We start from the raw sequence: 9,610 nt of genomic DNA, 5'->3' as shown, positions 1-9,610 counted from the left end.
AACACACAAGGGTGGCTCCATAGGAAACTTGCAAGGGAAAGGTGACACCCTAAAACAGGATATCAGGACCAGTGCTCAGGGAACCAGCTGGTTCTGCAAGATGCTAAAACTTTTAAAAATCAAAGAGCAGCATCCATTGTAAGTGATTTAATTAGCATTTGAAAAATGTACTTAAAAACATATTGACTTTAATATCACTTTAAATGTACGTACAATCAGATCAGATAGGCCCTTAAAGTAACATTAAAATTGTCCCTCCCCCCCAATGTTAATGTTAGCACTTACCGTATTTTTCCGTCTATAAGTTGCCCCCATGTATAAGACGCCCCCCACTTTTCTTACCCAAAATTCAGAAATCAATATTTGCCATGCCCTTTTGCATAACTGATTACATCCAGTTTAAATTTTGCAGAGTAAGACAGCTGCTTACTGGTACCGGTATTTTTTTTGTTTTCTGGCATTTTTATGGGCTCCCTGTTGCATCTGGGCACTGGCTACACGCTCTCCGCAGCATCAGCTGACGTCAGGTACATAAGGCTCATGATTGGAGGAAACCTGTTAGCTTGTCTCTGCAATCGGAAGTTTCACTTGTGAGGCTAGTTTGCAGAGGTATCGGCAGTTTCGCAACAGCGGTTCTCATCTAGGCCCCCCGTGTATAAGACGCCCCTCCATTTTTAGGTAAATATTTTAAAGTAAAAGTATAGTCTTATACACGGAAAAATACAGTATCTTAAATGATGTCTCTTAATCCGATCTTCCTCTTCTTTCCTGTCCTTTTCAGCCTTCTCTCCAGCGCTGAGGCGGGTGTCCGATCCAGCGCTGACTCCTCTGTCCTTGCTGGCACTTCCTGACCCACAGTGTCTGCATGCGGGTGCACGCGTCCCTAGACTTACCTTGCGTCTCTCCTCGTCTCCCAGCCGAAAATCCTAACTGCGCAAGTGCCCGCCCCAAGATGCTTTGCTGCCGCCCCAGCAGTTTCTGCTTTTCGGAAAGGAGCGCGCGGCGAAGACGGGGTAAGTTTAAACCGCTGTTAAAGCGTTTTTTTTTTTACTTTTTGCATATATCTACTGCTTGCTAGTCATAGATATTTGCAAAAAAAAACGGAGGGTTTAGAAACCCTTTAAATTACCTTTCGGTTTTTGGTAAATCTACAGGATTGTATCATGTGTTTACAGCCTAATATCTAAATAAATACTTGCAGTCTTCTGAGAATGATTTTCCTTGATCAAATAACATTGTGATTTTCATTAAAGCCGATATAAAGGCACACACTAATACAGCTCTGTAACTAATAATAAGTAATTAAATATATTTTACAGATGCAAGTGGTGTAAGTACCTAAATCTGACTTGAAATGAGCCTCTTTCAGTCTACTGAGTGTGTACAGCAGAGCTCGGACGTAGAAGAAGCACAAGGAGCCAATCAGTTGTGCTGAAGTGCAAGGAGCATGCTAATAGGAAGGGAGAGCAGATTGAAAGAAAGATGAGTTTATTGGCGTGCTGCTTCCCATTTCACTGTCCATTCGCAGAGTGAGGGAAGGGAGCCTGTAAGTGAAAGTGAAACAGCAGCTGAGAAAGATCAAGGCTTCTCCACTGTTAGACAGGGCTGGTCAAGATTCTACTTTTCTGTCCAATGCTTTTGCCTTTTAAAACTATCATGGTAGCCTGCAGACCTTCCTAAACAAATACAGATTTATTGAAAGCTGGATATTTGCCCAAATTGTGACATAGCTTCCCCCTATCTGACAGTGTTGTGACCTGGGGATAGGTCAATAAGGCACCAAGTGTTGTTACACAGAGGAGATGAGTTCAGTCCAACAAGATGCCCATTATTGTCACCCAACCTAGAAGACTGAGGAAAAACTGTGGGTGCAGGGTGTCATGGCCCCGTTCCCTGACCATGGACTCTTGCCCTTTAGATGCAGAAAGCAGAGCTGATGTCATTACATCAATGCAACGCTCTACATCATCCAGGACTATCCACTACCAGGAGAAGATTGAGAAGGGAGAAGACACTGGGCATCGTGTGATCAGCCAAAGGACTGAAGTCTGGTTTCAGTCAGTTTCTAACAGATTACACCACGTGCTATCTGTTTACATTAAGAGGCTGGTTGGCTGCCAAGTTCCTGCTTCCATAGAAAGTAAGGGGAGAGGAGCTGTGATTTCAGTGCTTCTGTCCTGGGCTTTGAAAATTAATTTCTCCACAATGCCTATACCTACATAGGTAGATGAGGACTTGTTTTAAAGTGATTTTTACAGCTTGTTCAGTAGGTACAGTAAATACTTTAATGTGCATAGTGGACACAGGTTCACTTTGAGTAGCACCATCATGCCTTATAAACTATAAATCTAACTGCAATGTGGATTCCAGAGGAGCAGTGCAAGAGGATGTAGGTGGTGGGAATAGTGTCTTGCTAGAAGAACATGTGCCATTCAGGGCAAAGCAACATGTTTACTTAATTCCCCCTTGCCAGCAGCACATACATTCCGCTTGCTTGCCTGTCAGCCTGTTTGGGAGTCTCTAGTAAAGTACTTCTGGGTAGCACATGACCATACTGGTAGCATATTTCTGAGGTGCATGTGACTCACTTATTTTTCTCCTATGCGACAGTGCTGGTGCTTGGTGATTGGCTCAGTACTTTCACATGATCAGCAGGGAGAGAGTCCTCAACTCTGGATAAGCTGCAAGTCACAACTTGGTGCTTACAGTGGACCTCCTCTTTTTTGCTCCTGATGGCCGAATGGGGCAGCAGCAGAGTAAAGGGAAGGTAAGTACTACTAGGGGGGGCTTAAATAAACCCGTTTCTTTGACCTTCACAGGTAAAGAGGTAAAGCGCAGGTCACAGGTGTCACTAGAGCTGGGCATCCAGAGCCCCCGGCACCCCTGTATTCTGTGCAACATGCACTCCTGACCCCTGCACTCTGTGCAATATGAACTCCTGATCCATGCACTGTGTTGCGGACTCATGATCCCTGCACTACTTTATGCAGTACTGATTGCTGACTGTGATACACACTCCTAACCACACTCCTAACCACTGACCCCTGCATTGCATTACGCATTCCTGATGCCTGTGCTCTGTGTGATATGTGCTCCTGATCCCTGCACTTTTTGCATTATGTACCCCTGAGCCCTGCACTCTGTGTGTTACACACTCCTGATGCCTGCTACCTGTGCGTTACATACTCCTGACCATGCACTCCTTGCAATACCCACTCTTGACCCTTGTACTTTTTGCGATACCAACTGTTGACACCAGTATTCTGTGCAATATGCACTCCTGAACTCTATGCGTTACACACCCTGAATCCTATATGTGCTATATGCAGTCTTGACCCTTCTACTCTGCACTACACACTCTTGACCCCTGCACACTGTGCGTTATTTGCTCTTGACCCCTGTACTCTCTGTGTTATACACTCCTGACCCCTGCACTCTGTGCATTATATCCTCCTGAGCCCTGCTCTCTCTGTAATGCCCACTCATGACTCCATTACTCTGTACAATAGGCACTCCTGTCCCCTGCACTATATACACTCTTTTGTGTATTTCAAACTCCTGACCACTGCACTCTGTACGCTGGGCATTGTATGGCATACTTCTGACTACTGCACTCCAAGTACATTTTATACAGTACTTCTGAAGTTCTTCTTTAAGGTGGGCTGTGTGTGAGAAAATAATATATAATTAAAGAGTTGGATTTAAAAAAAAAGAGTGTACTAATGTTATATGTCTGCTGGAGTCTCACTATTTCACTCACACGTGGCACAATGATTAAAGCATACTTTGTTGGTAAGCGGACTGTGGCATATGTGTGCAGCGGTTACAATAAGTTGTATTTAACCATGCTCCATTGAGCCCCTTATACTGTTCATGCAATTTGGCCACATACACTTTTTGGCATGGCACACATAGTGCTTCTTCTCTGGGTGCCCACAGGTGTCCCAGTGTTTTCACATTCCTAGCAATACCCCTTAGTGCAGGTTCATTATGATATTATCTAAAAGAGGTTATAAGAGGACATGACACTGTGGTTGGACCTGAACATCTTAAAAATGCATGCACAATTTCAGAAAAAAACATTATTTATACCCTTTTGTAATCACACAGATGCAAGAGAGATTGTGGAGGCAAATAAGAAAAGGCTGTGGTGCAATCCCTGTGTGTGCAAGTCTCATGAAAGAAAGAAATTGCTGGCATAGTCAACATCTTCAAATAACCAAGAATGTTCTGGAAACTGCAGGCAAAGGGAGTAGGGATGGGTAAAAGTAGTGCATTTACATGGAATACATTTACATCTGGACCTCCCAAGGAGACCTAGATTTGGCTCGGACTGCAGAACTTGGGCATGTCCACCCAACACCTCTATAAGTCTTCAGGGTATCTCATTCGATAGTGGGTGGGGAAAGTGTGCAAATATCAAGTTATGGCTGGTTGTTGAAGTTGCTCAGGCATTCACTTCACTTTGCAGAATCTCCAGCACAATCTACCCCCCCGCCCAAACTAGGGGTGTCCCTAGCCTTTTTGCCCCCTGAGGCGCCGCAGGGGAGGGGGGGTGGGGAGTTGTTTGGAATGCTGGTGGTGCACGCTAACTGGGGGGACCTTGGGGGGGCTTTGGTCGGAGTTCCACCCAGCTCCTGGCAACCAGTGAAATCATTGGTTGCTAAGAGCTGGGTGAGACGTCTTGCCAGAGCGTCCAGCTCAGCTCCTGGCAACCAGTGAAGTCACCAGTTGCCAGCAGCTGAGCGGAATGCTGGCCAGAGTGTCCCAAGTCACTAAGTCAGCTCGATCCGAACCACCCCCCGCCCGAATTGCTCCCTGACCCTTTTTTTTGCCGCGCTGATCAGTGTGGTTTCCATACAGCTTTCAATGGATCAGCACGGTTTTGGGCGTTTTTAATTGCCTTTCAACGCTGAAACAGAATTAAAAACTCACAAAACCTCCCTTTTGATATCAGCACAGAAACCGCGCTGATCCGCCATCACCCTGGTGTAAATGGGGCCTTAGAGCTTGGCGGGGAAATGTATACACATTTCCATGCCCGGCTGTTAGCAATCTGTTACGCTCTTGCAGGAAAAGGGGTGGAAGGGACATTGCGAACATTGTGCAGCAGCGCTCTGCCTGCTGCCCCCCATGTGACCCAGAGAGATGCCACCTGAGGCAACAGCCTCAGGCTCTCTCAGATATGAGGAGAACGAGTCAGGAAAGCATAGACAGCAATATAAAAACACAGAAAGTTGAACCCAACAACCCACTCGGTTTCTGTCTCTATCCCCATTGCAGTTACTTCCTATCTCTCACTGACCTCATATCACCTGTATAAAAACTCAGGGGAAATCTTCCTAGTGGCAAGCCATATACACATGACGGGATTCTAATACTGTCTTACGCTATCCAAAAATAAGTGAAACAAAAGGAGCTAATTTATAACGGAGAGTGGACTTCGCTATCCACTCTTCATTATACTTCACAGTATATAATGTGGCCTACCCACCCATAGGCCGCAATATTAATCCTGTGTTATCCTACGGGATTCTCTCTGCTTAATGCAGACTGGATCCTGGACAGGAGCAGAGCCGTTTATATGACTTTGACCGGTCACTGGGTTCTCCTTTGGTTTTTTAAGCCATGCTTTGTAAATGGACCCTGAAGTATTGACTTAAATTGAGTTTTGAGAAATCTGAATGAATCAGCATGATTCTTGTTTGTTGGATTGCAAACCTGATTAGTCAGTTTCATCCTAACACCTTACATTGCAGCGGTATCATTCAAATGTTAAAGTCTGAAGCCAAAAGAAAGCATTGAATGGAAACACCAAACTATTTGGTCTACTCAGTGTGGGGGTGGGTCCAGACTTCAGAATGAAAACAACCGTCTTTTCAGTGGCTTATTAGTTCCATGCAGGTGTTAGGTTACAACAATCCGCAGCATATACTTAAAGAAGAGAATTTAGCCAACATAATGCGGTAACCCTTGTGTAATATACCACCTTTCTGAAGCACATGAAGCTATTGATTTGTGCATTCAATGCAGCAACATCAGACTAAATAAGACTTGACAAGCTTGCAGGTGTGCTCTGCTCTTTTATTGTGTGCACTGGGAAATGGGTAGTTGTCATTACATGCTACTTATCTGTATAACCGGATGTACTATCAACAATCTAAGGAATTCCATCAGGAGTATGGGAGCTGCCATCACCAATGTGTTTTTAGAGCTGGAGGCTACAGGACAGTCATGTGATCAAAACTTCACTGCCTGCATGCTTGTTCTGGGTCACCAACCTACTAAGCAGTGACACCAGTCTAGCATCACATAATGTAACCTTTTAAAATTGTCAAGGTAAAAATATGGTCTCTGCCATTTCCTGACTTATTTGTAAAGTTCAGCTACACTGAAGTTGCTAAAGCACTCTGTATTACAATCAACTGCCAATTTTGTTTTCATATAAAAAATACTGTTTTCACAGTATCACATTCTTTTTGCCTATTATTATTATTATTATGATTAATAATATTATAGGTATTTATATAGTACCAGCAATTTGGCTGCAGTCACTGTTTGGCTGAGACTTAATGCAGTGCTATGGTGTAAATAGGCTCTAAAGGTTATCCGTAAGGTCCAATAAAGTGTATGTTAATCCAAAAGTAAAAATTGCAGGGGTTGTTACCATCTCTGTCTATCTTGTTTTTTTTTTAACATGATGATTCTTACATTCTAAGGTGACAACATTCACCCCCTGCTCTACTATGCAGCAGTGACGTTGTCACCCTTCAGTGTGCACCGTTTGGTCTGCAGGCTATACAATCATGTACCTAGTCGAACTCTTACAATTATGTAAGCCCCGAACTTCCGCTTCCTGCGATTGAACAAGTAGAGCGGAGGGTCGGATGTCACAATATCTCCTTGTCCAATCATAGAATGCGTTGTATCCTGTTAAAAAAACAAACAACATTTTATGAATGGACAAGATGAAAAGTGTCTCGCTCTCATTATTGGATGGGGTTAATGAAAAAGTAAAGGTTTTAACAAACACAACAGCATCCAGACTTGAGAAATGTCTTATTAGGGTCATTTACATCTACATTGCAACGGTCAAAATTTAGTCTTTTTCAGCTTTAGTCAATCATTATGATTTAAAATATCATTAACCACTTGCCATCTGGCCTTGTAACTAAACGGCAGGATGGACACCTGCTGGCGGGTGGGCGTTTATAAACGTATTTTCCCACTCCTTTAAAATAGCTAGTGATGGCTGTTACATACAAGTGTTTAGGCAGCTATAGAGCCATATGATCACTTGTACATTGCTGTATAGGGCTACCCAGACTCTGCTGCCCCCTGTGCAGGTCTATGTACCTCAATAGGAGGGAAATCAGCACACTTCCAGGTGCTGATCTCCCCTCCGATCACTGAAAGCGGAAGTGATCCGGTTTCAGTGTGTCATTCCTCTGGCTGCTGTAGCTGGAGAAGAAGCTGGTGAAGCAGATCTCTGCTTTATCAGCTTCTTGGGGTAGTTGGTGACATTAGGTGTCTAATAGACCCCTGATGTCTCCATAAAGAGGACCTGTCACTGTATCTGTGCTATCACATAGGCAGCTTGTTAGTCCCCTAGGTGATAGCAATAATGTTAAGTGAAAAAAAAGTAAAAAAAATCAGTCACATATAAAAAAATTAATAAAAACACAAAAACATTTTTAAGGTACCCCACCCCCATGTACACACACATATAAAAGCAAACACACGTCGGGCGCACCTATATGCGGAAACAACGTATGCACCATGCGTTACATATCACCACGAACGTCGGGTGACATCAATCATATTTAATATTGAACTAATGAGTGGTAAAAGCTTTTAAAGTGTTGCCTTCGGGCAATTTGGGTATGCTAGTGTTTTGCAATTTTGTGGGCACACGCAATTTTAAACCTTGATTGGTATGTATTTACGTGACGTGACCAAAGAAATGTAACAGAATACATTTTGGCCTAAATGTATGAAGAAAGATTATTTCTTTGCAGTGTTTCATAACATAACATAGGGATAACAGGTTTGTTTTTTTAATTTTCGCTATTTCTTTCTTTATATAGTGAATAAAAACCCCAGTGGTGATTAAATACCACCAAAAGAAAGCTCTATCTGTTCCAAAAAAATTGGTATAAGATTAATTTTGGTACAGCGTTGCATGACTGAATAAATGTCAGTCAAAGTACCTCAGCGCTGAATACTGAAAAATGGCCTGGCCAGGAAGGGGGTTTAACACCCCGGTCTTAACCCCTTCACGACCAACGACGTACAGTGTACGTCGCTGGCATCGGGGCTGTTTAAACAGACTCCTGGCGGCTTTTGCTGTTTAAACTTGTAAAGCCGACTGTCGGCTTTACAGTAGAAGCGATTCTGGCGACTCAGCTGTCGCCAGATCGCTTCTACGGCCTGGTAAAGGGGTGTGTGTGTGTGTGTCCCCGACACCCCCACCGTGTTTCCCGGGCTCCACATTGCCCCTCCTACGGGCCCGGGATCGGCTTCTTCGGTGTCGGCGGGAAGCTGGGGAGGAGATCCCCTCCCCGTTCTATGGGACCTGGAGGGATGCAGATTGCATCACTTTCCGGTCGTCCCATAGCTGTCAGTGCTGGGCTCCTGAAGCCCAGCTATAAGCGATTGAAGTGCGATCTGCACTTCAATAGCTTATTTGGAGTGTAAAGGTGACACTAGGGGTCTTTTGGACCCCCAGCATCACCTTAAAGAGTACCTGTCACACCCAATCTACTATCACATGGGGGGCTTGTAAGCTCCCTATGTGATAGCAATTAATGTAAAGTAAAAAAATTAAAAAATAACAGTTTTTTAAAATTAACATTACATAAAATAAATCTAAAAATAATTTAAAAAAATGGTAAAGTCCAACGCCCCCGCAAGCACGCGCGTCTTCACGTAAACGCGTGTCGGGTGCACCTACGTATGAAAACGACGAACGCGCTACACATGTTGGGTATCTCCGCGCACGCCGGAGAGAGAGCAATAATTCTAGGGCCAGTATTTTTGGGTATCTCTAAACTGATGACCTGTGGGGGCTTTTAAAGCGCTTGTCTATGGACTTTTTGCGGTACTGAATTTGGTCGCCATTTCACGGACGCACACAATTTTTAACCTGGGCATGTTGGGTATCTATTTACTCGTTGCATCATCTTTTATTTTAGAAATGGGTATTTATTTGTGTTGTGGGGCATTAAAGTACATTTGTCACTAAATTTTGGGGTTTGAAAAGGAGTTGTGCTAATATCGTGCAACATAACAATTTGCAACTGCCACCATTTTATTCTATAGCGTCTTGGCTTTCAGAAAATATATAATGTTTGGGGGTTTTAAGTCATTTGCAGGCCAAAAATTTGGAATATAACATGGGTGCAAAAAATGAAGAAAAGAAAAAAAAAAAGGCCTCAGTCATGAAGGGGTTAATAAAGTATTACATGTACTGCTGCCAAAGACAGGATTCTTCAGTAATATGATAGCAAGGAATCTGGTGCTGTCTGTGACTTATAGCCCCCTGTCACAAACACATGCTTGGCGTTAGAGCACACAGCTTTCATTCATGCAGAGGAGGATGTGGATGAGA

The sequence above is a fragment of the Nanorana parkeri genome, unplaced genomic scaffold, assembly GCF_000935625.1.
Source record: "Nanorana parkeri isolate BGI_ZX_2015 unplaced genomic scaffold, ASM93562v1 scaffold123, whole genome shotgun sequence".
NCBI lineage: Eukaryota > Metazoa > Chordata > Amphibia > Anura > Dicroglossidae > Nanorana > Nanorana parkeri.
This window is presented reverse-complemented; position numbering follows the sequence as displayed.